At 42.5% G+C, this 27,939-nt stretch overlaps 1 long non-coding RNA gene across 1 annotated transcript in view; it reads right to left on the reverse strand.

Moving 5' to 3' along the window:
• Positions 1-2,984: 2,984 nt before the first annotated feature.
• The window catches only part of LOC123379122, a 48,367-nt gene continuing 23,412 nt past the window's right edge, over positions 2,985-27,939 (reverse strand). The window contains exon 4 of the long non-coding RNA XR_006583126.1: positions 2,985-6,822. This is a non-coding gene — a long non-coding RNA (uncharacterized LOC123379122). The remainder of the gene's footprint in view (positions 6,823-27,939) is intronic.

Genomic DNA, 27,939 nt, shown 5'->3' on the forward strand with positions numbered 1-27,939 from the left:
GAATGGACAACATGAAAATCACTTTGTTTGGAGATATGACATTAATACATAGTCAACTCTGGGTTGTAGAATGATAGATGATTTTATGTTCTTGGAGTTTTTTGCTTTCCTACATTTTTCCAGACTTTTTTTTTTTTTTTTTTTGCAATGAGCATGCGATACTTTTGTGATGAGATAAAAATATTCTTTTAAGCCTCTGCTAAGAAAGAGGACATTTTTTCTGGCTGTAGCTGGAATACTAAAACTGTAAATGGAATGCTTATATGGAGGAAGCAATGAAACCTGAAAATACAGACCTCACTTCTCTGCTAGAGCTGAACTTACAGCAGTAAAAGGGCTCTCAGGGAGAAAAAAAGAAATAACATGAAGTGTTGAAGAGGAAACACTTGCAAGGGTCAGGGAGAGGTGTCTGAAAGAGGCAGAGTTCATTTCAGCTCAGCAAATACTTATTTATCATCTTCTCCATACCAAGCAGTGAGCTCCACAGCAAGATAGAGAATCCGAGTGTTTAGAGAACCTACAGCCCAGCAGGAGAGAGAGCAGTGGGAGCACCTGACTTCAATGCAGTGGCAAGAGTGTTCTGCATAGGTGGGCACTGGCTCCCATGAAATCCCAGAAAGACCCTAAAAACCGGCATGAGGGTAGATTTCTCAGAGATATACATATAGAAAGTGAGCAAAACTAAAAGAGAGAAAGAAGTGAGGGTGTGTTCCAGGCAAAAGTAATGCCACTAACAAAGACACATCAGTGAACTGCAAGGTGGATTTGTGGAGCAACATACAGAGGCAGGTTCGTAGTGCTAGAGTACCAAGCAAGGCAGACAAGCTTATGGTGTTGGGAACCTCCACCCTTCTATATGAGACTAGGAAGGTTAGAATTTAACTGGTAAGAATGGAAATCCATTCATGGGTTTTAAGAGGGTTCACGATGCTAGCCTTATATTCCCTCACCCTTTTGTGTTCCTGAAATGGCTTCACAAAAATACCCATCCTCCCCATGTGACCTATGCAAAACATGCCATCCACACTTTGTCATGACTCCAATAACACCATGGGTGCCTCCCTTGTTTGCCTTTGACAAGACTGAACACAGACCTTTCCCCTTTTGCCAGGCACAGACTATATTAGTTTCCGAGGGTGGCCATAACAAAGTACCTCAAACTAGGTGGCTTAAAACAACAGAAAATTTTTTGTTTCACAGTTCTGAAGCCTAGAAGCTTGAAATCAAGGTGTTGGTAGGGCCATGCTCTCTCAAGACTGTATGGAACCGTCCGTTCCATGCCTTTCTCTTAGCTTCTAGTGTTGCCATCAATTTTGTAATTACTGGCTCAAAGATGCATCACTCCAATCTCTGCCTCTGCATCATGTGGCCTTCTCCCCTATGGGTCACTATCTTCACCTCTTCTTGTAAGGACAGCAGCCATATTGGATTAAGGCTCACCCTAATGACCTCATCTTAACACAATTACATTCAGCAAAGACCCCATTTCCAAATAATATCACATTCATAAATACTGGTTTGGACCTCAACATATTTTTTAGGGTGACACCATTTAACCTAGACCCTCCAGCTTCCCATTCTTTATCTCATAAATGATTCAAGCTCTTTGTTTCCTTGAAACTAGCTAGCCACAGGGGAAAACAAAAACAAAAACAAAACACACATTACTTAGGCAGATTACTGACTGAAGCTTTCCCCATTTAAAATACAAACCCAACTATAAATCACTCATTCTGCAATGTCCTTACCCCTCCCTATAAAATTCTAAGGCAAATCCACATTCCAAGATACCCTGAGCTTCAGATCTGGGGTGCTTTCCTATTGCAACAGGCTGAATAAAATCAATCCGCTTACTTGTTCAGTTTTTGTCTTTGACAGTGAGTAAAAGGTCATAGTCAAATCCTCTCATGTATTTTGAGCAGCAACCCGCAGGTAGGCCATGGCAGCAAGGGCTGATAGTCGATGCTTGAACTCTGCTCAGCCCCGACCCTGCCACAGGACCACACCTGCGCTCACACCTTCTTTGCTAAGAACATCAGCTGCTGACAGCTCTCAGGGACAGCTGAGGGAATTGCCTTAGCTTATTCACTGTGTACTCTAAAGACTAGACAGATGTGACAAGATAATGTATTCATGGTTTGTTTCTTCTAACTATAGTATTTTCCTTCTCTACCCTCTAGCAAATATAAAAAGGGAGCCAGGCCCAGTGTTGCCTTCTCTCGTGCATTTTTGTGTTGCAGAGGACAGAGGCACCCAAGAGATAGCACTCCCTTCCCCTATCCCCTTTTGTGTCCAAGACCCATTGCTCGGTGAAGCGGTTAGGCTGAATGGTCCCAGAGCAATGGATGGGGCAGGGCATGTGGCAGCAGCCATATCAAAAGCACCTGGGGGGTGCTTGGGTAGCTCAGTCAGTTAGGCATCCGACTCTTGATTTTGGCTCAGGTCTTGGTCTCATGGCTCATGAGTTCTAGCCCTGCATTGGGCTCTGTGTTGAAGTGCTAAGCCTACTTGGGATTCTCTCTCTCCCTCTTTCTCTGCTCCTCCCCTGCTTGTGCTCTCTCTCTTTCTCTCAAAATGAATTAAAAAAAATTTTTTTTTTTTTTAAAGCATCTGGTATTTCTTTCTGAAAGAGCCTGGAAAAGAGACAAGTTTTTCAGCCCCTTAAGGAGAGGTAAACAGAGTACCAGAGCTGGCTCAGGGATGCTGGGGAGACAGAATATTAAGAAAGGTGGCCGAGGGGTGCCTGAGTGGCTCAGTTGGTTGAGCGTCTGACTTTGGCTCAGGTCATGATCTTGCGGTCCGTGAGTTCGAGCCCCGCATCGGGCTCTGTGCTGACAGCTCAGAGCCTGGAACCTGTTTCGGATTCTGTGTCTCCCTCTCTCTCTGACCCTCCCCCGTTCATGCTCTGTCTCTCTCTGTCTCAAAAATAAATAAACGTTAGAAAAAAAAAAACTTAAAAGAAAAAAAAAAAGAAAGGTGGCCGTGAGAACAGTAGCCAAAGACAGCATGCCACTGCTTGACAGGGAAGTAGTGTAGCCACCCACCTTTCAATAAACCTTGTAAATTTGAGCAGTGAGAACCACAGCCATCACAATGATGGGCTGTAGACCAGAGGGCTTTCTGCCATCCCCACTGCCCTGATCCTTGTTTGCCTGAGTGGAAATGGGGCAAACCTTCCAAATAGGACAGAGATCTAATTTCTCACCCTCTAGAGAGTTAAAGCTCACAGTCAGAATAAATTTGATTTATAAAAACAAGGTATTTCTCACCACCCCCCTCCAAGAGTGTGGACTAAAATTTTCACTGCTGTAGAGGCAATGTAATCCAGCCAGACGGCAGTATAAATAAGACAGCTGCCTTTCAGCAGCTGTGTCTCTCCAAACTGCAGCTCAGCGATCATAATTAAAACCCTCTGGAAATCCACTCTCCAGGGAACTGTGGTGGGTCACCTCTCCCAACGCCCTACCAACAAGAAAACGCTGCCTCTCTCCTCCTTGTTCCTCATTTGTCTTGTAAACAAGAAATTAAACTTCCATCTCTGGGCCAAGTTGACTTGGGTAACATAAGTGCAGGTTCAGTGGGTCTTTCCTGCCCCTGTGGGAAGTGGGGGAAAAGGCGTGGGGTATCCCTCCTCCTGGGAACCCCCCTCAGTTTCCAAACAGGTAAATGAGAATATTAGGGGAAGATAGACTCTCTGACCTACGTGGCAACAAGGAACCAACTGCTGGAGACGCTCAGGAAAGAAGAAGAGATGGTATTGTGGAGAAGGAGCCCTTCCCAGGAAACGTACTTGGGAAATGGGATGGTCCCCTTTTTTATTTGCTTTAACCTCTTCTGCTGTCAATCCTCTCAAAGATGTTGAAGTCCTATCTCAGGCCTTCCACAGTCGGAGTCACCGAGACCCCCAACACTCCACGCCCACTCCACCCATGGCATCCACTTGGCCCCTCTGCCTTCCTGAATTGCCCTTCCTGGTGCTCCCATATCTCTGGAATCAGTTTGCTGGTCCCTGTGAGGGCCCAGGGGCAGATGCCCTTCAATAGAATTGTGTGTTCTCTCCCTTCCTGCCCCCACCCTGGCAGCATCTTAGGACAACAACTCCCAGGGTTACTCAGTACTGTCAGTTACAAGAAGAGCCTCATCTGGACCATTTAGACTTCCTTTAAGGACAGAGGAAGTCCTGCCCATGAAATATAAAGGTTTTCCCCTTCTCCCAGTCAGAACTGACCACAGAGAAACAGAGAAACAGCTTCACTCCTCTTCTCCACTGTCCATCTCCCTGTACCTGGTCTCTCTTGCTTCTTAAGAGCTGAGGTCTGGGCAGAGCCATGAGGGAAGGGGGTCCTCTTACATAACTCATGCTGTCCCCCTTTAACCAGCAACAGCCTTGATGCAACAGCCTTGATGGGACAGGTGTCCCACACTGGGGTTATGTGAGGGCTACGTGAGGGCACCTCCATATGACAACTCTTTGGTGAGCACTTAAGACTGGGAGTTGTTGGGGTCTGTGCTGACAGCTCAGAGCCTGGAACCTGTTTCGGATTCTCTCTCTCTCTCTCTCTCTCTCTCTCTCTCTCTCTCTCTCTCTGTCTCTCTGTGTCTGTCTCTCTCTCTAAAATAAACATTTAAAAAAAGGTGGTGGGAGTAATCAGGTCATGTTGTTTTCAGCTTTGAGGCTTCAGTAGAAAACCTGAAATAACAGGAAAAATTTTGTATGTGATCCAGCTACATATTCGACTCCTCCCAATCCTTCAAAGTCCCAAACCAGCTCCTGACCTCTCCAAGACGCTTTCTGCCCTGACAACTCTGGCCCTCACTGAGATCTCCTTTTCTGGAATATCCAATGCACTTAATGTCAGAACAACACATTCTGATGAGTAGATATATTCTGTCTCATGTTGGTCTCCTGTTGTTTCTCCATGTTGTTCCCAATAGCACGGCAGACTTTTTGAAGGCAGAAACTGTGCTTTATACTTATTTTGTATCCCCTATGGCTTTTACCTCTTTGCTGCCAACATAAAGGTGCTCGATGCATATTTGAAGTGAGTTGAATTGAATTTTCAATCAGACACACACTGGAGAGAGAGAGAGCCTCGATGTGGCTAGGGGTGCAGTGCAGCAGCACAGAAGAGAGATTGCACAGAAAGTTTCTTTCGAAATTTGGGTATTGTAAGATTGAAGAAGAGCTTTTTAAAGGTAACACGTGCTGTCATTGCTGGCAGCTGGGTAATGTTGTTCATACATCTCTGGGAATAATGACATGGGCTTAAGATCTAGTGCAGCGGATCCATTTGCACAGGCAGCCGCTAGCATGAGCACCGTGAGAGGGGATGATGGAGGGAGTGAGGAGATGACTACCTTTCTCACCTCTGCTCAAACCTTCCCACCCAGGTTTGGTGACTAGACCTGAGTGGCAGACACCCAGATGTGGCAGGAAATCCCAGTGGGACCAGGTGCCATGGGTCAGAGAGGCATGTCCCCCTCCTCTCCTCTCTCACATGCACACACGTGGAGGCATGCACATCCCCACAGAGCATCAGTAGGGACTTACCTGCCAAATGCAAGTAACCAATAGGGGCTGAGCTAGTTCCTCTCTTTCTTTACCTTCACACCCCTTCTCCACTGGAAGGGAGTGTCTTCTGGAAAGACTATAATACTGCTCAATCCCCTCCAAGTGCTCTTTTATCCTTCTAACTTCAACATGTCTACCTTGGATTACTGAAAGAAGACCCCAAGGTCGCAGACCCCACCAGCTAATGAATTCAGAAATACTTTCCAGTTAAGATGACTGGACTGCACGACATCACTGGAGTCTCAGAGACTAGAGCAGGAGATGGAAAGCCATGGAATTCCCTTCCTTTCCTGTAGACCTATGGAAACTTTAAGGTGTGTGCAATCACTTGCTCCCAAAGCTGGTGGACTTAGGGTTCCTCAGCCCTGCGAGCATCTTACCACTTCCCTTGAATCTGGAAGCTGGGGCCAAGGCTCTTATCTGCATTTCCTCTGCTCATCTGCACTTCCATCCCTGCCAGATGACAACAGCCATGCTTTCCTGGACTTACTGGAGCAGGAGGTCCTCCTACCACAGCCAGCCAAACTTCTCCAGCTCAAAAGTTGCCTTGGGGTGATAATAATATAAGACAAAATTGAAATTAATTTACTAGAGGTTGTGGGTCATTTAGATTCAACTAGTCATTTTTAGGTAGTACTCAAAACAGGTAGGGCCAAAGAGAAGGCACTGAGAACTTTCTTTACTACCCTTTGAGTCAGGTTAGCCTGGTCCAGTCCTACAAAGAAGGGCTCGAAAAGCTGACAGCAGAGATAGTTGGGGCACATGAGTTGTATCTCTGCTTGGTCCTGTGGCTGATGGCAGTGTATTCCCAATGTAATGATTCTTTTTATGTGACAAGGAGCTGGAGAAAAGGATGCTGAGCAAAGGAGTCCATATATTCCCCATAACTCGAATTACTACAATGAATTGCCACATTACTCACCTTTGCACTGGACATTAATCACAAAAACAAAAAACTGCCGAGCCAGGGAGTTACAGAGGATGTGCTATTTCAGCCCTCACCCTGTGCCAAATGCACACAGCAGTGATGAAGTTCGTGGAGCTCCCCCTGCCCATCTGCTGCTAAACCATTAGCATCGAGGCTGGAGAGGCAAAGTCTCAGCAGGGACTGAGACAGAGCTGGGCTCTTCCTCACCTGAGAGGCCATCTGCCTGCAGAGGGCAATCCAGATCCTTCTCTGGCCCTTGTGCTTGCCATTCAACATGTCTCTATAGGCTCATGTCTGATTTTGCCAAACTCTGGAGGACAACCTGAAATATTAAAAACAGCCATACTGTTTAATATTATATATATGTGGGGAAAAAAGAAACAAAAATTATTTATTTTATGCCACAGAAAGAGGTAAATTATTAAGGTGAAAATGGAAATGACCAGGAGATAGATAAATATGATCTCATTTGTCTATGTATGTGTTTTAACAAAATACACAATATTTTCCATCAGCTTGTGGAGACAGTCTCAAAGGTGACTCTAAGTAGGCTTACAGAAGTAATGTGTCTAGAACAATTGAGTTTGGGGCTAGGATATTCCTTTAACATGACTTCTGGAATTGCTTCCCCTCCCCCAGGTGGGCATCAGGTCCAGGGTCCTGCATAAAGCAGGGAAACAGAGTCGCGTGGGTGGCTCCGTCGATTCACCATCCTTCTGTTGATTTTGGCTCAGGTCATGATCTCATGGTTCATGGGTTCAAGCCCTGCATTGAACTCTGTGCTGGCAGTGCAGAGACTAGTTGAGATTCTCTCTCTCGATCTCTCTCTCTCTCTCTCTCTCTGCCCCTCCCCCACTCATACTCGCTTTCTCTCAAACTAAGTAAGTATTTAAAAAAAATAATAAAGCAGGGAAACAGGGGTAGGGGGCAAGGTTAGGAAGGTGGTCATCAGTCACCTGTCTACACTGGTTCCACAAGCCACCAGTGCTCTCCCTGTCATGGTCTCTTCAGCTCCAGTGTACTGTTATCTTGTGGGCAAGAGAAGTTTGCCCTGGATCCTGCCCTGTGCTCCTGACACACCCTGCAGTCATTTTCTCTGGGTCTTTCCAAGCCCCTACTTCTCTGCTAGGGAACAGGGCTTGATTTCCCAGTGTTCTGGCACAAATAGTCCACTGCTCTTCCTCCTTCACGTCCTTCTTGATCCTAAAGAAAATCTTTCCCCCAGATAATATAAACTATCATATAAAGAAAGTACAAAGTCAAAAAAAAATGTTAAGAATATTCCATTCCTACCCCCAATTAAAGGCAGACAATAGCATTTTGCTTTTCCTGAACCTAGATTGTCTTCAAAAACTAGTAAAATATAGTAGACTTGGCAAAAAAACTTTGACTTTTAATAGATGTCCAAATAACTTGTTGGTGTTTGAAAATAAATACTTACACAGAGTAAAGTATATTTTATATCAAACAAGTTTGAAGAGCCATGTACTATAGCATTCTGTAAAATAAGCAAGACAAAAAGCTGGTCTTGTTTTGTTTACTTTTTTTAAAAAACAAATACCTTTACATATACTAAGTATAATGAAAAATATGGTGCTATCAAGAAGAGAGCACTGAAACAGGCAGTAAATAATCTGAGTTCTGTTCCAGAATGGTCCACGCAGTTACTGTGTGAACTTGAGAAAATCACTTAGGCTCTCCTAGTACCACTTTCTTTATCTTTAAAATGGGTATCATTGCGGGGAGTGCCTCGGTGGCTCAGTTGGTTAGCATCTGACTTCAGCTCAGGTCATGCTCTCCTAGTTCACAAGTTCAAGCCCTGCACCCGGCTCTGTGCTGACAGCTCAGAGCCTGGAGCCTGCTTCAGATTCTCTGTCTCTCTCTCTCTCTCTCTCTCTCACACTCTCTCTCAAAAATTAACATTTTTTTAAGTGCTTATCATTGTGGGGTGCCTGGGTGGCTCAGTTGGTTAAGCATCTGACTTCCACTCAGGTCATGATCTCATGGTTTGTGAATTCAAGCCCTGTGTTGGGTTCTGTGCTGATAGCTTGGAGCCTGGAGCCTGCTTCGGATTCTGTGTCTCCTTCTCTTTCTGCCCCTTCCCTGTTCATTCTCTCTCTCTCTCTCTCTCTCTCTCTCTCAAAAATAAAGAAACATCAAAAAAAATTTTTTAATGGGTAGCATTGTTGAGAAATACAATTCCTCGGAAGTAGATCAAATGAAGCCCCAGCCATCAGAGCATTCTGGGTGTTTCCCCAAAGTCGACACTGGCTCTTGGCAAGTCAGGGAGACTCACCCATGCTCTCTCACTTACTCCTTTTCACAGTCATTTCCACACATCAACTGAAGCTTCCCTCTCAGAATCTTGCACCTTATTGCCTCCACGTCTCCCCTCTAACAGAGGAAAACAATTTGGAAAACCTTCAGAGAAAGACATTCGCGACTTTAATGTGTTAATCCTTGCAGAAAAGTTAAGATTTTTAAAAACAAACATCCTCGAGAGAAGACAATGCTGAACCCAGGGACTGGGATCAAAAACTCCACGGCGCCCGACTATAGAGCTTTAAATTTAAACACAGCGATCTTCCTGGCATGGCTCAAATCATCCAAGTAGGTGGCTTAAAAGTGAAATCATATGGAGCCCAGATTTTTTTTTCCTCACCAAAAAATCTCAGCTTCCAATTGAAGAGTAATTGAACAGAGTGACATCAGGCTTTGTCTCCCAACAAATGCAGCTGTAGCAGCCAGCCTAACAGATGTGATTTACCAGCCTGTTTGACCAAAGCCATTATCATGGAAGATATTACTTACACGAAATACATTCTCTCTTAAAACAATAATCAGTATTAGACTCCTGTCACCTTCCCATTCAAACTGTGTAATACGCTGAGATGTGCTGGCTGATGAAATAAACATAGAGGAGAAAGTCTTTGGAGCTTGTTTTAGTCCTGCCTTGCATGAGCAAGCTATAGAAGCCAGTAAGAGAGAAGGAAGGGATGGTCACCGGGAAGGTCATCATGAGGCAGGTCAGGGTTCATTTCCCTTTTTTTTCCCTGCCACCTCCACCCCTAGAATGTGTCCGTCTGTCTGTGTGGTTACTGGCATAATAACTCACCAGTTATACCACAAGGGAAGTCCTTGCAGTTGAGAAAGGCTTGCAGTTGAGACGTTCCATCTGAGTCATTTGAAAGACCAACACTAATCACAGAGATGCTGGGTCCCCATCATTGACCTCTGGGGCAGTGGGCAGAGGCTTCCAGTGTTGACTACTTGGAGCAATTTGGTAGTAGAGCCAGAGAGGATGGAAGGTACAGAGAAAACCTTTTCTCAGAAGGAGAATTGACTTTGGGGAAACACCCAGAACGCTCTGATGGCTGGGACTTCATTTGATCTATTCCCAAGGAATTTTATTTCTCAACAATGATACCCATTTTAAAGATAAAGAAACTGGTGCTCAGAGAGCGCAGTTCACAAGTTCACACAGTTCCATCCTCTCTGGCTCTACTAGGAAGGCAGGAGTCCAAGGGACTCCCAAAAGCCCATCCAAAGCCCTTCCTCTGAGTGTCTGTACCTCTGTACCCCTAGTGAGATAATGTTACCTATTCACTCTGTACACCTGCCCCTGACAGGGAGTGGGACTTAATGCAGGGTCCTACCCACTGTGGAGGAAAAAGGTCCTCGGAGCCAGAAGACTGAGCTGTTTACAAATGTCAAGTACCCTATTTTCTGGCCTGTGACCCTCGACAAGTTCCATAATTTCTTAGACCCTCTTGTGTGACTGTCCCTTGTGAAACGGAAGTAACATTGTATGAGGGTTAAAGTGCCAGACTAATGGTTAAGTGGTTACCAAATTCACCCAACAAATATGTATTGACTGATAATTGCAGTTGGCACCTGGCATTCTGCATTTGTATGCTATCTTTATTTGCCAAAATAGTGGTATTTTGTTGGTATAAAACCATAAACTTTAATTTTTTAAGTTAAAAAAAACTTTAACCTGAAATATATATGAAAAGTGATATAAGGCATTAAAGTCTTAATTTGAATAATCCAGAAAGCATTTTTCTCTCCCTCAGTAAGTGGAAGAAAATGACAATAAACAAAGCAAAGATTCTATTTCAAGAGTCCCACTCTGGATCAAAGACTTTCTGTGTAAATGAAATATGTACATGGAGGTGTTAAAATTAATACAGGTACCTCTGTGGTGGAAGCTCTATCTGTACACAATGAAATAAAGAAAATAAGAACAAATCAGTGTATTCTTCTTTGAAACAAAACCTTCAGCTTGGTAGGAATTCAAAGATTGCATTTCCTGAACAGGAACAGTTCAAAAAGACCCCAACATGTTTAAAAAGAACTCAACATGTTGAAGACGAAGCAGTCAGAAGAAAATATTTGGGGTTAACTTATGACCATCTCCTCTGTACCCATCTAATAGGATCTCAAAAAAGGCGGTTTCATCAGCTGCAAAATTTTGCGCAAAACTCACTTGTCAATGACTCAAAGATGACAAAATTATTACACACTGTTATTTTTCTTTTCCATTATGGATATTACCTAGCATTGGCACAATTAGGCATCTTAAGAGATCTTAATATTTTAAGAGATCTTTTGGTGAAGTTTATTTTTAAAAAATAGTCATTCTAGGACACCAGGATTACCAATGAAGAGAGAAAAGGAAAGAGAAAATGCTGAATCACCTTGGCAATCAGAACTAGAGATGATCATCTGGTGGGTGGTTTTCAAACATTTGGATTTGGATTTGAATTTATTTCTCCCCTCAGGAGAGTGACTCGGGATATATAACGAAATGTTTGGGTAGTTTAAGGAGAAAGCATCAGAGAGGAATGTAGATGATCTGGTGAGGAGCATGAAGCAGGGACAGGGGGAAATCAGAGTCATGACAAAAGGAATCTTTAAATTAGTCTTACTAAAGCTGTTGATTATTTTTCCTGGTTTGTAACAAATGCAACCAAAAAACCAACCAAACAAACAAAAAGCAGCAACAATATTAACAAAGGGCATGCAACATCAAACCAGATGGGCCTCAGCCCATTCCTAACCCTGCAGGATGGGGTCCCACTTTCCCCCATGAAATACTTGTAAAACAGCAAAGAAACAGAAGAACTAATTATAGGAAGATTTGTCAGAATTAAAGAAAAATATAAAGAATTTTAAACACATATCTATTTCTTTCCAGCAGTGACAGTAACATCAATGAGATCTGTGAGTGCTTCCCAGATCATTGGCCAAATAAAGATGGAGAATTTGCTTTTGTTACTAAAAAAGAGTGATTTTAAATTAACCTATTATAGTGGAGATTTAAGTATTTCTACAACACTTATTTTCTTTAACACTTTGAACATTAATCTTTTTAAAACTTACAATTCTAGGGTAGTCATTACCTTAGACACTTGTTATTTTGTAGGAAGAAATTTAAACACCTCAAAATATCATCAACTCTAAATTTGATCATATCTAAATTCATGGGACTCAATATCAGAAACCTTTTTTAATAAATGTAATTCCAAAACACTTTACTGATATCGTGGGATTACAGTTGTTCTTACACCCCACCACTACAAGGAGATATATTGCAATTCAAACCTCTATAAGCAAAAGTTTCTTTCATCATTCATTCAGTAAGCAAATATCTATTGAGTGCCTACTATGTGACAGGGCCTTCTTGGGGTTTACATTTTACCTGGAGAAAGAGACAATAACAAGTCAGGGATTAAATATAAAGTACGTGTATCAAATGACAGTAAATTCAAATTCAAATTCTTTCCTCAAATGAAGGAAAGAAATGGTGTAAGTTTCTTGTTTTTAATAGGATGATCATGGGAAGGAAGACATCATTCACAAAGTGACATTTAAGCAGAGGTCTAAAGGAGATGAATGAGCAAGACATGAAAAACATCTAGTGAAATTGCATTCCTGCAAGTGCAAAGGCCCTGAGACAGAGTGGGCTGGATTTGTTTCAGGAAGCCAGTGTGGCTGGGGAAGAGTGCAGTGGACATAGACAACCACTACCCAAAGGGTCAGCAGACAGCCTCAAGCTGTGTCTAGGCTGCAGAGAGCCACCTTCTACCAGGTCCCACCCTTCTCAGAACAGCATTCAGCTGATGAGGCAGGAATAGAGGTGCAGTCTTTGAGGCCTTACAAGAGGCGACTGTGGCAGGTCACATGTGCCTCCAAGTTCCTTGTAGGCAGCCTGGAGTCTTACCAGGCTGCTTCACTTTGACTTATTTCTCTTTGGCCCATCCTGCTTCATCCCACTTCTGTCCATGGGTGTTAAGTCCTCATAAATATGAAGCCCCACCAATCCTGTCTCCAGTGTCTTCTTCCGGAAAACTCAGCTTGCCACAAGAGTGAGCCAGGAAGAGGACAGTTGGATGGAAGGTCAGAAAGCTATCTGGGACCTCGACTGTGGCTTTTACTACAATAAGAGCTCTGGGAATTTTGTAGCAGTGAGATAGCTTGCTTTGTCATGAATAGCATGGAGAAGGGTGAGGGCAAAAGCAGGATGGAGAGAGTACAATCCAGGTGACAGATGAAGGTTTGTACCAGGGAGTAGTGATGTGGAGGGGGCTTGGGAGAAGTGGTAGGACTCTGGATATGTTTTGAAGAAAGAGCCTTCAGAACTTACCGCTGAATTGGATGTGGGTGAAAGGAAAAAGAAAAGTTATGGATGACTCCTCTGTTTTGGATTGAGTGACTGGAGGAAAAGAGTTGCATGTTTGCAGCGAAGATCAGAAGTTCAGTTTCAGACTTGTGGCACTAGACACTTTGTAGACATCCAAGGCAAGATGCCAAGGAGACGGTGGAATTTGAGAGTCTGGACTTCTACAAGAAGTCCAAAATAGAGATATAAATTTAGGATCATCAGCATATGAATATGAAAGCCATGAATTGGAGAAAGAGTGAATGTAAATGAGAAGAAAAGACATCCAAGGACCAAACCCTGGACATTCATTACATTTCCATCCAACATTGACAGATCGACCAAATGCCCAAAGCACATGAGCAAACATGTGAACTAGGAAAGGTAAAGAGGAAACACACCAAGACAAAAGGGATTGCAGGTCCTCATCCTGTTTACTAAACAAGGAAATTCAGGTTCACAGGTGATACAACTCTACCTGATGCTTGGAAGCAAAGAGCAGCATATGAAGCAACACACCTCTGACTATGGAGCCAAGGCATTTTCCTTAAAACAGCCTGCCCAGAATGGGTCCCCTAATCTTCATTAACGCAACCTTTATCAATCAAGTCAAAGCTTAATTTTTCTTGTCACTAGTAAAACTCAAGTTGTAGATCACCTAGAAGTATGACTTTTACTATTAATGAGCAAGTAGAAAGTATGAAGAAAAGTATGAAGAAAAGTAACCACAGAGCTCTAAAAATCTATTCTCGGAGCACCTGGATGGCTCAGTCGGTTAAGCGACCGACTTCAGCTCAAGTCATGATCTCATGGTTCGTGGATTTGAGCATGGCTCGGGCTCTGTGCTGACAGTTGGGAGCCTGAAGCCTGCTTTGGATTCTGTGTCTCCCTCTCTCTCTGCCTCTCCCTCCACCCTCTCTCTCTCTCTCTCTCTCTCTCAAAAATTAATAATAAGGCATTTAAAAAAATAAAAACCTATTCTCATTGAAAGAGAATAGTGTGAATCATAATGCACATATAAGTTTTTTAATGTTTATTTTGAGAGAGAGAGAGCATGAATCCATGTATAGAAATCTTTCTCTTTCTATTGTCCTACATTGGAAGGACAGATAAAAGCCAGGTATAAAGGCAGATGCAAAAAAAAAAAAAAAAAAGAGTAAGCTTCTTTAGTTGAGTGCTTCTCAAACTTACTGTGCAACTGAATTACATAGAATCTTGTTAAACTGCAGATTGATTCAACAGGATCTGGAGTAGGGTCTAAATTTCCTCATTTTTAACAAGTTCCCAGGTGTGCTGCTGCAGCCTCTGGTCCACAAACCACACCTCCAGGAGCAATGCTTCAGTTAACATTATCTGATAAGAGGGTAAATTGACCATGTGGTAGAGGAAAAACCCCTGCAGACACCAGCTCATCAGGAGATCTTACATATTGGTTCACATTCACAGAGAGCGAAGATTTTGATTATAAGCAGAAAGATTCCAAGTGAATAATACCTGTACAAACCTGAGAAAACCAGAGTGAGAAATCATAAAATTTTACAGAAGAAAAGATCAAGCAATGATTGGAAACAATAAGTCATTCTGTTAAAATTTTACCAAATTATGCAGAGGTCTTCTATATTTCTTTAAATTTTACAATCTAATTCAATCTATACGTTCTATTTAAAATACGTTCTATTTATAAAGGTAATGTTTATACGAATATTTTCATAGTGTACTTCAGTATTTGGGGTTATTTTTAGAAGAATAATTGGGTGGGGATGCTTTTCCTATTTTCTATGCTTCAGTAGTCTCAACAGTTCTCAATCCTGACTGCACATCATACTCTGGAGAGCATTAAAATTGCTGATTCCCAGGCAGGTCCCACCCCTAGGAAATACGGTTTCCTTACTCTGAGGATGGGCTGTGGGCATCCATGAATTTTAAAGCTCCACAGGTGATTGTAATGTGCAGCCCGAGTGAGAACTGTTGAATTTAACCAAACCCAAAATAACTTGTGGGCTTCTTAAGACTATAACCCAGGAAACGCCACACACACAGTGGCAGAGTATCAGCAGGAAACAACTTCTGGAGACTAACCTTGCACACCTGAACTTACAAAGTTATAGCAAACATCATAAAGGATTAAGCAAATCCTTTGATCTCAAAAACTTCTGAAAATCTAGTCACTTCTCTTTCCTCTTTCCATTTTTCCAAATCAAAGGCTTCAGACAGATTATCTTTAAGGAGGTTTCAAAAGACTCCCACTGAAATTGAAATGTTGGTAGTTTCCAGCAGATATCAGAATGAAACTGATATGAAGAACTATTCCTGAAGTGCCAGAATTACCTATTGATCCTATGATGCTTCAAATTATACAGGACAAGGAAAAGATGGAAGGAAGGAAGGAAGGAAGGAAGGAAGGAAGGAAGGAAGGAAGGAAGGGAGGGAGGAGTAAGCTCCTTTAAGAGAACATTTCATTTTTTTCCTGTTGAGCTGATTTCAAGCAGAAATCATTCAAAAGTAATTTTTATGAGCACCAATTTCTAAGTCTAAGTTTAAAAGTGAAAGGGCAAATTAAAAAATAAACTTTATACCTCACAGTCCATATGGAACAGTGCCATAAAGATAGGACACTGGGAGTGCCCCGTACAGGTGAGTTTGCTCAGTTTGTTGAGAGACAGAGGGAAGATCAAGGTGAATTAATAATATCTCCATGTAAGTCAGTTCACTTCCCTCTATTCTCCAACTATTGACAGCACCCTTAAATCCAACCAGCATTTTAGAAAAGGTGTTCTCTTGAGCAATAGAGAAATGTAGTGAGTATCAGTAAATGGCTCATGGCAGATCTATCCCACTAACTAGAAAAATCAATCACCCTTACATATGAGCAATGGCACAGTTCCACCACAGTACCTTTGGTCCTTCTATCCGTTAACCAGGAAAACAAGAATTTGCCTTTTTATAATGGAAAATCCAGTACGAATTTCACATGTAGGCTGCTTCTTCTTTCTCTTTGATTTTGCTTGGGTTTCCACAGGCAATCAAAGTGTGATATGAAGAGGACATCTGAGAACCATCCTGAGAGTTTACTCTTGGTTTCCCAAACAAGGAGCCACTGTGGTCCAGGGACTGCCCCTCTCCCAGTGTGAGGACCTGCACTGAGATTTACTTTCCACAATAGTGCCCTAGCCCTGAGAATACCTGATCATTGGCAGCTAGCTTTCTAGAATACCTCCTATAAGAAAAGCTGACACCTAGTTCCAGACTAACCAGCACCAAAGTAGACTATTTTTCTCTCCACGGACAAAGTGACTATCCCAGTTAAACTATGGAAAGGGGACACAACAGGGGGGCATGTTTCTTTCCTGGAACACATAGAGAGGCCCAGCAAGCCTCTCTATGAATGAAAGAAGTATTAGGGTACCCTGTTTTCCCCTGCCAGCCCTGTAGTTTATCTCTGCCAGGCTTTCTAATATATCCATAGTTAGCTGGCAGATCTACAGTGGCCTCACCCATGTGTCTGAATGTTAGCTGGCTTTTGACTGGGGTGCACCTCAGTTCTCTTCCACACAACCTCTCATTCTCCACTAAGCAGTATATTATTTTGCTAGGGCTGTCATAACAAAATACCACAGACTGGGGGCTTAAGCAATAGACATCTATTTCCTCCCAATTCTGCAGGCTAAAACTCTGAGCTCAAGGCGTCAGCAGCTTTTCTGCCTTCTGAGGACCTCCCTCCTTGGCTAACAGATAGCCATGTTCTCCTGTGCCTTCACGTGGTCTCCTGTGTATGTGTATCTGTGTCCTAACCTCTTCTTATAAGGACACTAGTCATACTGGATTAGAGCCTACCCTAGAGGCCTCATTTAACCTTAATTACTACTTTAAAGACTCTGTTTCCAAATATAGTCACATTCTAAGGTATTGGAGGTTATTCAACATATGAATTTGGGTGGGGGGACACAATTCATCCCATAACAGCTTACATGTGCTCATTCATATAGTGGTCACATGGTTCCAAGCACATCAAGAGAAAAAGTCCCAGTATACAAGCACTTTTTAAGCCTTTGCTTGTGTTGCGTTGCTTAAGTTCCATTAGCCAAAGTCAGTCTCAAGGCCAGAGTCAGTATAGAGTCAGTGTGGCACTATCAAAGGACTGGGATAGAAGGAGGGGAATAATCTGTAGGCATTTTTGCAGTCTACCACATGTTGTGATAGAAATAGAGAAGAATTGGGCTACTCTAATTCTTGGAGAACTTTAACCTGGTAGGAGTATAGTTCAGATATCTCTTTGTAGAAAAAGAACTTCCAGTATAATAAAATTCATCCTAATAAGTTGTGACATATTACAGTGTCAGCATGAAAAGTCATCCAATTTCCCTATAAAATGAGAAAAGCAATCCCCACCCTTCCCTTCCTCACAAATGCCTATGAGATCAAATGTGGAAGCTCCATGGAAGAAATATACTCAATCATCTATCAGTCCCCCTCAGTGATGTATCACACTGATCAAATCTGAAGTGTCTTAATCCAAATAATGTAGCTATTTTTAATCAATACCAAGTCATTTAATAGAGATACGTTGCATTAGGTGTTGACCTATCTCCAAAATTTTCCCAAATACTGACTTTTAACAAGACACTTCAAAATACAGGAAGTCTTTCAAATGACACTTTGACTGTCACTGCTCCGTTTCTGTCAAGCTAAGCTCTCTGTCCATTGGTCAGTAAATAGCATAAAATTTGCAAGGTCCATTTTGCCAATTCAATTTGAGTGGTGGTAGAGTCTTAAGAGGTTCAAAGAACCAATGAGCACAGAAAATGAGTTTTTATAATAAATGTTTCATAGGAAAAAACAAGGTCAGACATCTATCTTTACCCAATCTATTCTTTTAAGACACAGCTCAAGTCTTTTCTGTCCCATGATACTTTTTCTGACAATGAGTGCCCTCCAAGATCTCTCCTTTTGAACTTCAAAATATTTTATTGAATGGGCTGGGTTTAATGGGAAGCAAGCAAAAACCAATTTTATTTTTTCTCACCTTTCCATAAGTTTGATTAGCACTGACATTCCTTATTACCTTCTTTGATAACATTTGGGGCAGATTCCTGCTGCTTTGGCCATTTTTAGACATGAAAATGTCCAGTGGAAACTAATCATAGCAGAACATCAATCCAGCCCAATCTTATAATCATGCAACTTTAACATAGGGCAATAGAATATTCAAACTGCTATTGAATTAAACCTTCTCCTGCCCCCCATCTGGCACCTGCCTTGGCTGAGGAAGCATGCGGTGAAGCATGCAGTGAAGAAGAAGGAGAAGCAGTCACCTTTGCCACCCTGCCCCTCTTCTTTGCTCCACATCCTCTCCTACTTACTAACTGCTGCCATCGCTGAGATATGGAAATGGTGTCCTTCTGCCATTGCAGATGTCTGAAGCAGACGCTTCCTCTCCCGATGTGCTTTTGCTGGTTTCTGGGGATTCTCCGCTTCTGACTCCAGTTTTGTTACCTCATACAGTGCTTCTCCTCTGGCTGATTGCTTCTGACTCCCACTTTATTTCCAGAGATTTATCTCTCAGTTAGGGTGGTATCAACTCTCTAGATGATCTCCCCTGGCAGGGACCCAAACCAACTCCCTTCTGTGAGGCCCATATTGCAGGAAATGTGCTCCTTTGCTCCACTGTCAGCAGGAGTTCACCATCTCTTTCTTGTTTCTGCTGTCCCAGGGCTGTTGGCCAGCCACAGCATCAGCCACTGGCATTTATTCACTTCAAACAAGAAGCAGGTATCAGTCTCTAAGTCTGCCAAACTCCAAGGAATGTGGCCAGGCTTTCTGAGTAGTTTTCTTGAAACTTCTCTTCATTTGGCTTAAAACCATTTAAATCATTTGGCTTGAAAACTACTGATGAGCAGTGATAGAAGAAATGCACAAAACCCTCTAGACTCCCTCCAAAGAAGCTCCTTCTTTCAGCTTTTCCCTGAAGAAGTGAACAATGGGCTAATAAGACAGACCAACTGCACAGTCTCTGTACACACTCCGCCTAAGTGGCCAGATCTAGCACATAGCCCTATGAGTGTGGATACCTGGTACCAGCTGATTGATTTGTCCTCTGAAATCTTTACTGGAAGTCTGAGGCAAGTGACAGCTAATGACTTGTTACTCTTCTATATGCATCGTTCTTGACAAGATTGCCTTATTTTACTGAGTACCACTATAAGATTAGCTGTATTTAAACCTTGGGAAGATAAGAGTTTGAAGAAAATGGAATAAATGAAGAAGAGACCATATTTTGTATTCTTGAGGTCCTCACAAACTAGTGGAGACTGTAGTAGAAACTTTCTGGAATTATATATCAGCCCCATGGCCTAATGCCGCATTTCTTTGGAAACTCACCCCCATACCCCCTGATGGGCCACAACAGCCATGTTTGTATGGTAATGCTATTCATTAGGCATTGCTCACTTGGACCTATGGCTGACATCTTCCTCAAGATGAGCTAATTAGATTACTTTCTTGGGAGTTAAGGCTTGGATTGAAAATCATATCAGACTCTGCAGCTGGAAAGGTAGGCATTTTCTACCTTGCAGAATAGAGAAGAGAAAATCAACCTACAGAGGAAGAGAGGAATTGGGCAAGCATACAAAAATACACAGAAATGAGGGGAAGAGAGAGAGAGAGTCTGTGAACTTGGTTTCAATGACCTCCCTATTGACTCGTTGCATCTCTGCCCTTTGGCTTATGATAATGCCTGCATCCATACAGGAATTCTCTTCTCTTCTCTCTCTCTCTCTCTCCCTCCTCTCTCTCTCTTTTGCTTAAGCTAACTAAAGTTAGTTTCAGTTTCTAAAATCTGTAGTATCCTAAGTAATAGAAACATAATATATACATAAAAAGGAGTTGAGAACAAGACAACAGCATATAGGTAAAAGTGGCTGATCAGGAAAGACACCACAGAGAATCGGTATTTGGGGTGATCTTCAGAAGATGAGTGGGACTGCTATGGGGAAAGTGGGAAATAATCTAGGTAGAGAAAATAGGATGAGCATGGAAAGGAGGTGGAGAATTGAACATTTAGCTGAGGTGCCTAATATGTCAAGAGGAGTCACTGGAAAGAAAATTAGATGAAGGTCAGATTTTAGAGAATCTTGAAAGGCATGTAAGTTTGAAAGGTTTTTTTAGCTGGAGTAACATGATAGGATCTGCGTTACCGAAGCTAATTATTATAACAGTGTTTAGGAAAAATTAGAAGATAAGGGGACTAGATATAGGGAAAGCAGATGAAAAAGGCTAATGGGGGGACCAGTCTAGGTTAGTGGGTATTGGAAGAAGAAAGGAAAAGTCCAGTTTGGCATTTTAGTTCTGGAATCAGAGTAAGAAGTGTGATGGTCCCATGGCAGAAACAATTCCAGATCTAAATGGTGCCAAACATGACCATGTCCTAGCCCGTTTAATGAGTAGCTACTGCCATGGTACACTGCTGTTGAGCAAATTACATACATGCTGTAGCAGACACATGCTGTTTCCCAAGTAGCAGCAGCTTCCCCTTTCTTTGGGGAGCAGCACTCCAATCTCTTTTGAGAATTTGGGTCAGGAAGCTCTTCTAAATTCGCATGTCTCTCTGTTACTGTAGAGCTTCAGATGTGATGCAGGCATCAATGTCTCTGCAATGTCTTTGTCATGTAAAGGGACACACAAGGCACGTTCTGACTCTGTAGCCCTCAACCCTAGGCTTATAAAACCCCCATCCTGGACTCAACTGTGTGATTCCCACCCCCAATCAGACAACACTGGTGCAAACAAGGATCTGTAGGTATCAAATAGCTACCATAAAATTAGTCTTTTTATATGTTTATTTATCTTGAGAAAGAGAGAGAGAGGGGGAACACAAGTCGGGAAGGGGCAGAGAGAGAGAGAGAGACAGAGAGAGAATCCCAAGCAGGCCTGACACAGGCTCAAACCTATGAACGGTGAGATCATGACCTGAGCTAAAATCAAGAGTCAGATGTACAAATGACTGAGCCACCCAGGTACCCCATAAAATTAGTCTTTAAGTTACCCCTTAACCTCTACTTAGTACTTGGCAGGATCTAAAGGTGTTAGGCTACCTGGGATTGAATGTTGGCTCCCCCACTTACCAACTGGGTGACCCTGGGCAAGGTAATTAACGTCACCATGGCTCATTATCTTCACCCACAAAATAGGGATAACAGTAGGGTCTATCTGAAAATGATATTAGGAAGATTAAATATCTTAAAACTCACAAAGTGCTTAGGACAGTGTTTGATACGTTGAGAAGGCCCAAAACATTAGCTTACAATATAAGAAGCACTTGAACACATTGGCAAGTTATTGTCCAAAAAGAGTAGCTCAGTTTCTCATTGCACAAGAGCTGAGACTGTTGTGTCTGGCACATTTTCTCCACATGTCCAATAAACAAGACTGCCCATAAGGTAATATCATCAATCTACTTAAGGTTATACTTGTACAGAAAATTCATCCTGGTGGGCCTATTCCAATGATACAGCTAAATTTGAAGTCAGAAATTTCGTCAGGATTATACTAAGATCTTTTGATGAATGAAGTCTTTGGCTGGTAACACCTGTTCTAATTTTTTTCCTAATAAATGATACATACCTTTGAGACTAAACCAGATTATTTTGCCAATATTTGTGATATCTGCATCTCTTTTTTTTTTTCTTTTAAGTAAAAACTGACTGTCTTGGGTTTGAATAACACGTGTTCATGTGCCAACACTGTTTCCCTCTCCCCCACCATCACCCAATACCAATCCTATCTGCCAAGTTCACATGCAGCCTCAGACCTTTCCCAGCCCACAGGAAGATAGCCACCCTTACTCTTTTAAAGATAATAGGATGGGGCACCTGGGTGGCGCAGTCGGTTAAGCGTCCAACATCAGCCAGGTCACGATCTCGCGGTCCGTGAGTTCGAGCCCCGCGTCAGGCTCTGGGCTGATGGCTCGGAGCCTGGAGCCTGTTTCCGATTCTGTATCTCCCTCTCTCTCTGCCCCTCCCCCGTTCATGCTCTGTCTCTCTCTGTCCCAAAAATAAATAAAAAACGTTGAAAAAAAAATTTTTTAAAGATTATAGGAAATAAGATCCGGGGCGCCTGGGTGGCTCAGTCGGTTGGGCGGCCGACTTCGGCTTGGGTCATGATCTCTCGGTCCATGAGTTCGAGCCCCGCGTCGGGCTCTGGGCTGATGGCTCAGAGCCTGGAGCCTGTTTCAGATTCTGTGTCTCCCTCTCTCTCTGACCCTCCCCTGTTCATGCTGTGTCTCTCCCTGTCTCAAAAATAAATAAACGTTAAAAAAAAATTTTTTTTAAAAAGATCCGCTTGCCACTTAGGGTGATTTTGTCAGAGAGATAGATCTAAAAATTATCACTCTCTCAACAGAATGGTGACGCTGTCTCCCCAATCACTTTAACCAACATTGCAAAACCCCCAAAATACTGAGAATTAGTGCTGTAGTCATTTACTGGGTAATCTGACTCTCAATGGACAGGATATGAAGACAGCCACTTTAATGAATCATATGAAGTTAACTATATGATTTCCTTAAAGTCTCTAGGCTCCTTCCTTATTATATCATTAGAAAGCCAAGGACTTGGACCTTGCATAGCACAGTGCAAAGAGTTCAGGGTAGGAGCCCTGGATCCAAGTCCCAGGCCTACCATTTACTTGCCATGAGATGTAAGAACAATAATACTTGTGCTGCTAACCTCCAGAAGGTTCCAGTAATGAGCCAGGGTGATCATTCATGTTTGTACACATGCTTTGTATACCCTCAAATGCTCTGCTACCACAATATAGATTTCCCAACACTCACAGAAATGTCTTGGGTAAGATATACCTGGGATATGCCACAAGGCCTTATATGAGAGGAATCCATGAAAGCGATGTCATTCATGTTTAAAGACAGTGCTCACTCATGACTAAATGCCCCATTTAAAGGACCTTGAGGATAAGCTCCACTTTGAGTTTAGTCCCAAGGAGCAGTTATCACCTATCAAAATTTTATAGGATTTCTTGTATCTGACAAGGAAAATTATGTAACTTTATTTCACTTTTTTGGAGCCAAGATCAATGAAAAACTGTTAAATTAGCACATCTTAGGCGCCTGGGAACATCTATTCTTGCTGTTCCTTTCAAAGTGTGAGTTCTACTGTTATTTTTAATTTGACTCTTCTACATTATATTGAATTGTATCTGAGAGCTTCTTTCACAAGAAGAAGGAATGAAAAGGAGATATCAGTGATGACTGACTGAGAAGTATTTCCAGAAGAAAACAAATACATGTCTTGTAGGTCGGATAGACATTTACTTGGCAGTACTTTCCAGGGCTCACTTTTGGCACTCAGATTCTCTGATTTCATCTGCATCCAAGGCATTATGGCAACTTTAAGATTATCCAGGACAAAGGAAACAAAACCCAAGAAGCCCACATGAGTCCACAGCCCATGTAGGAGTCTCTCTCCACATGCTACACACTACCCACTACAGTCTAGTGGGGAAGGCCCAAGGCCGGGTCACTGTCTGTTCCCTGGGACTGAGGACAATTGGAGCAAGAGATCTCAGGGCCTACAGCAGCATGCTCTTTTTCCATGGAATTACTCTAAAGGTTTTGTAATAAAGTTAACAAACATGTAATGTTTACCCACTATGTGCCCGGATCACATTATAAGGAACACAAACACAAATATAAGACACAATTTCTAATCCCAGGGAATTCATGGTGTGGCAGGGGAAGAGGCATATGTTGATCGAGCCATAATAAAGGACACGGTGGGATAAGAGAGAGATGAGAAGCATAAATCAGGGCCGAAGGGGCAAAATGAGAGGCTGGGTGGTGGGCTCAGAAGTCCAACTGCTGCCTGGGCACAAATGCCTACTTAACAAAATGTGTGACTCTGGGCCAGACACTTAACCTCTCTCTCTGTGCCTCAGGTCCTTCATACAGTCCGGATAATAATACTACCTACATCACTGAGTTGTTAGGATGCCTGAATGAGTTAATATGGGTAAAGCACTTAGAACAGTCCCAGTCATATATTGCATGGCATGTTGGGATGAAAGAATGGCACTTTCGTTCATCCCAAAGAGACAGAAAACAAAGATAGTGACCAGTCCAATCTCCTTGTCAAACAGACAACCCTGGTAAATCATCTAATGACACTTGCTAGCAAGGAGACCCCTGGAGAAACAAAGCTCTTACTCCCCAGACTGGCCCCCTTCATCGTGCCACCTGAGAGACCACTCCACAACCACTGGGGCAATAGTGTGCATTATATACCAAGCCTCATCAAAATGTTTTTAATGCTCTTAAAATTAACTCGAAGGATTCTTAAAAATTAAACAATCATTCAGTCTCTTTTTTGTCAATTCTGTGCAATAGCAAGCTTCTCCCCATTTACTTTTGGGATTCAACTTTCATTTAAAACTTTTGATAATCTAATGGTTAGTTTCCCTCAGTAACCTTAATTTTGCCTCAAATATAAGGGGAAAAGTCCTCATAGCATCCCCAAATAGCACCTAAGGAAAAGTTGGAAAGAGAAAGTGGATGCAAAAGATTAGTGTCTCTCTTTCCAAACTTTGCCCATAACCTGACTATTCCTTACCCATAGGGAAAAGAGGCCAGAACCCCATGGCCATTGTATGGAGAACATCTTGGGAGCATCCCGACCTGCCTGAAGAGAGAGCCATGCTCATAAATGTCTGAGCATAGTCAACTAGTTGTTGTAAGTAATAAGCTCTCAGGATCAGAGATAGATACACACACACATACATACATAGATGATAGAAAATTAAGTAAATAATGTCTGTTTTTTAAGTCAAGAAATGTTTCATCACCCCAAATACTTTCTCCAATCCAAGATTTACTCTGAAATCCCACCATTAACATGCCTTTCAGTTAAGCCACACCCTTTACAGGCAAATTTAATAAATTTAAATATTCTTAAGATTGACAGTCCACTGTCTCTCTAACACCTGGGCCTGAACCCAGTCATCAGACTGCCTTCCTCCTGACTGGAGGAACAAGGATCCTGGAAGATGGGGAGTCTGCAGAGAGCCATAGCATGACCAGCAACAGAGAAAGGAGGAAGGCAGTGCCCAGGACGATTTCCCACCCTCACTATTTGGTTGAAAGCTGATCCTAGATCCCTGCCTTGTCCAGATATCTATCATCCACTGACTTCATAGAAAGGTCAGGAAAAGATTTATCATTCAGTCTTTGTTTCTAGGCTTGTAAGTGGAATTTCAGAGAAGTGACATGTGGGAGGGAGATATGGTTCAATTGGTAGGTAAATCATAGCTTGGTTAGCATACTTTTTAATTGCCAGAGGAAATAAATGGTAAGTGGTTGAATTGCAGTTGGTGGTGACATTGCTCTGAACTGCTCAGGCTGTAGGAAAAGAAACCAGTGGGAAGGAAAATACCCAAAGAACAGCCTTGTCACGGGCATTTCCAATGCAACACAGCCAGCCAAATCAATCAGGGTTAAAAAAAAAAAAAAAAAACTGGCTAAAGGCCACCCTCTCATCAATCCTGGAAGAGAAAACCATAGCAACATATGTTCCCTTAAAAATGGAAAACTGCAATTCATTTCCAAAGTAATCATTTCTAGTGCCTGCCTCAACTTTTTATGCCTCTCTGAACTTCCTGGGTATATTTACAGAGCAAAACTTTCTTCCTGTGTGTGTGTTCATGCTGTGTTTTATTTGCATTGCAGAATATCACTGTAGCCCTCCCAGTCCTTATAAATTAAGTTTATTTTGAGATGAGAGGAATGGAGCAGAAGTAGTCCCTGCTGTGACTTAATGTTGTAAGAGTTTATTTCTTTGTTTTTCTTGGGAAACTATATTGATGGGGCAGGCAGGGGAAAAAAAACAAAGATAAAAAGTCTCCCCCCAACTCCATGTCTGTTTTGACTCTCATTTTTAAAAAGCAAATGTATCCAAATAATCTCCTTCCAGATGTACTCAGATCAAATGGGGACACTGGGTAATTGAGAAACAAGATTTCCATCTGCTCTATCAATTGAAAGGCAAAAAGTGGAAAGGAAAAAAAAAAATTGAACCACTCCTCTGTTGCCTGTGAGCATTGTAAATGGATGGATAATTCAAGTGCTGGAGGACTTGGAAAGAGCTGAGATCCCTGAGTGACTGACAAGTGTAGCTCCAGGACAGCCATGCAGGGTGGCTGTTCTCCAAGTCTTTCTCCAGGGCCAGGGTACCACCCTGGTGCCCCACTCCCTTGACTGTTGTGTCCCCAGCACCCCACCCCACATTGGCCAGCAAGCATGCATGCATGTATTCATCTGTTCAACCAATATTTGTTGGGCTCCCACCACCTTGAATTTCACTTACTCATTTGAATTTCACCACGACTATGTGAAATAGGTGCGGGTAGGCAGCTCATTGTTGCCCTGAAATGTTATTAAGTCCCATACTCTATGAATCATGTCACATACCTCTGCTTTGTCTTTCAAACTAGATTAGAAACTTTTCAAAAGCAGAAAGACTAGCTGCAAGGGCTTGTCTTTCATTGCTCACATTCTCTAGAGTGACTTTTAACAAAGAGCACTGAATATAACAAGGAAAGCAAAATAAACCCATTAAAAAAAAAGGTAGATTTACTTCACTTTTAACTATAGGGATGTACCCAATAAAACAAATCTCAATCACTGGAAAGAAAACATTTTCTCCAGTCCTAGCCCTCCCTGTTTCTAGAGTCGGAAATACCACCTTTGGAGCAGATTGCTGCTCTCAGAAATGGCATTTGAGAGGTATTTCTGACTTATTTAGGTTAAAGCAAGTGCTTTAAGTGCTCATTCTTTCTGGAAGAATTGTCTAACCAGATGCCTTTGTCCTGGTGAAAAGCTCTGCAGTTGGAGGTAGAAGTCAGTCCAAGCCCTTCCCTGGTGGGTATGTGCATCTGTGCATTTACCCCAGGGCCTGGAAACCTTGTGACCAGAAGAGAAGTGCACCCACGACCCTGCCTGGAAGGACAGTGAGGCTCCCTAAAAGAAGCGTACTACCAGCAGGAGCGTCACTCAGCTCGACCCTGCTCCTTAGTGGGGACGGCCAGACTGGGGCACTCCCTGTGGACCTGCCTCTCCACTGAGGAAGGTGCTTGTGGAAAGTGGCCACATGCCATTTGTTGTAGACTGAATTGTGTCCCCTACCCAAAAGCCCCGAACCCCTACATGACTGTATCTGGAGATATGGTCTTTAAGAACTAGTTAAGGTTAAAGGAAATCATAAATGTAGGGCTCTAATCCAATAGGACTCTGGCCTTATAAGAAGAGAAAGGTCTCTGTCTATCCCTCTCTGTCTCTCTCTGTCTCTCTCTGTCTCTTTCTCTCCACCATGAGAGAACAGAGAGAAGGTAGCCCTCTGAAAGCCAAGAAGAGAGCCCTTACCAGGAACCAACCCTGTCTGACCTTGATCTGGGACTTCCATCCTCAAGAGCTGTGAGAAAATAAATATCTGTAGCTTAAGCCACCCAATGTATGGTATTGTCTGACAGCCCACGCTGACTAATACAGGTACTGTCTATCTTATTTTGTTGATTAAAAAACTAACTTCAGAAAGGTTAAGTAATTTGCTCAAGATCACATAGCCAGTAAGGGACAGAGCTAAAATTCTATAGTGCATTCTTCTCCTTTTGCTGAACTGAAATTCTGATGGAAAGCCACGTTTACTTTGATCCACACTGTTACAGGAAGGGGAGGTAGGCTTATTAGGCAGACAATAATGAGAAATGTATATGCCA

This window comes from Felis catus, chromosome C1, assembly GCF_018350175.1.
Source record: "Felis catus isolate Fca126 chromosome C1, F.catus_Fca126_mat1.0, whole genome shotgun sequence".
NCBI lineage: Eukaryota > Metazoa > Chordata > Mammalia > Carnivora > Felidae > Felis > Felis catus.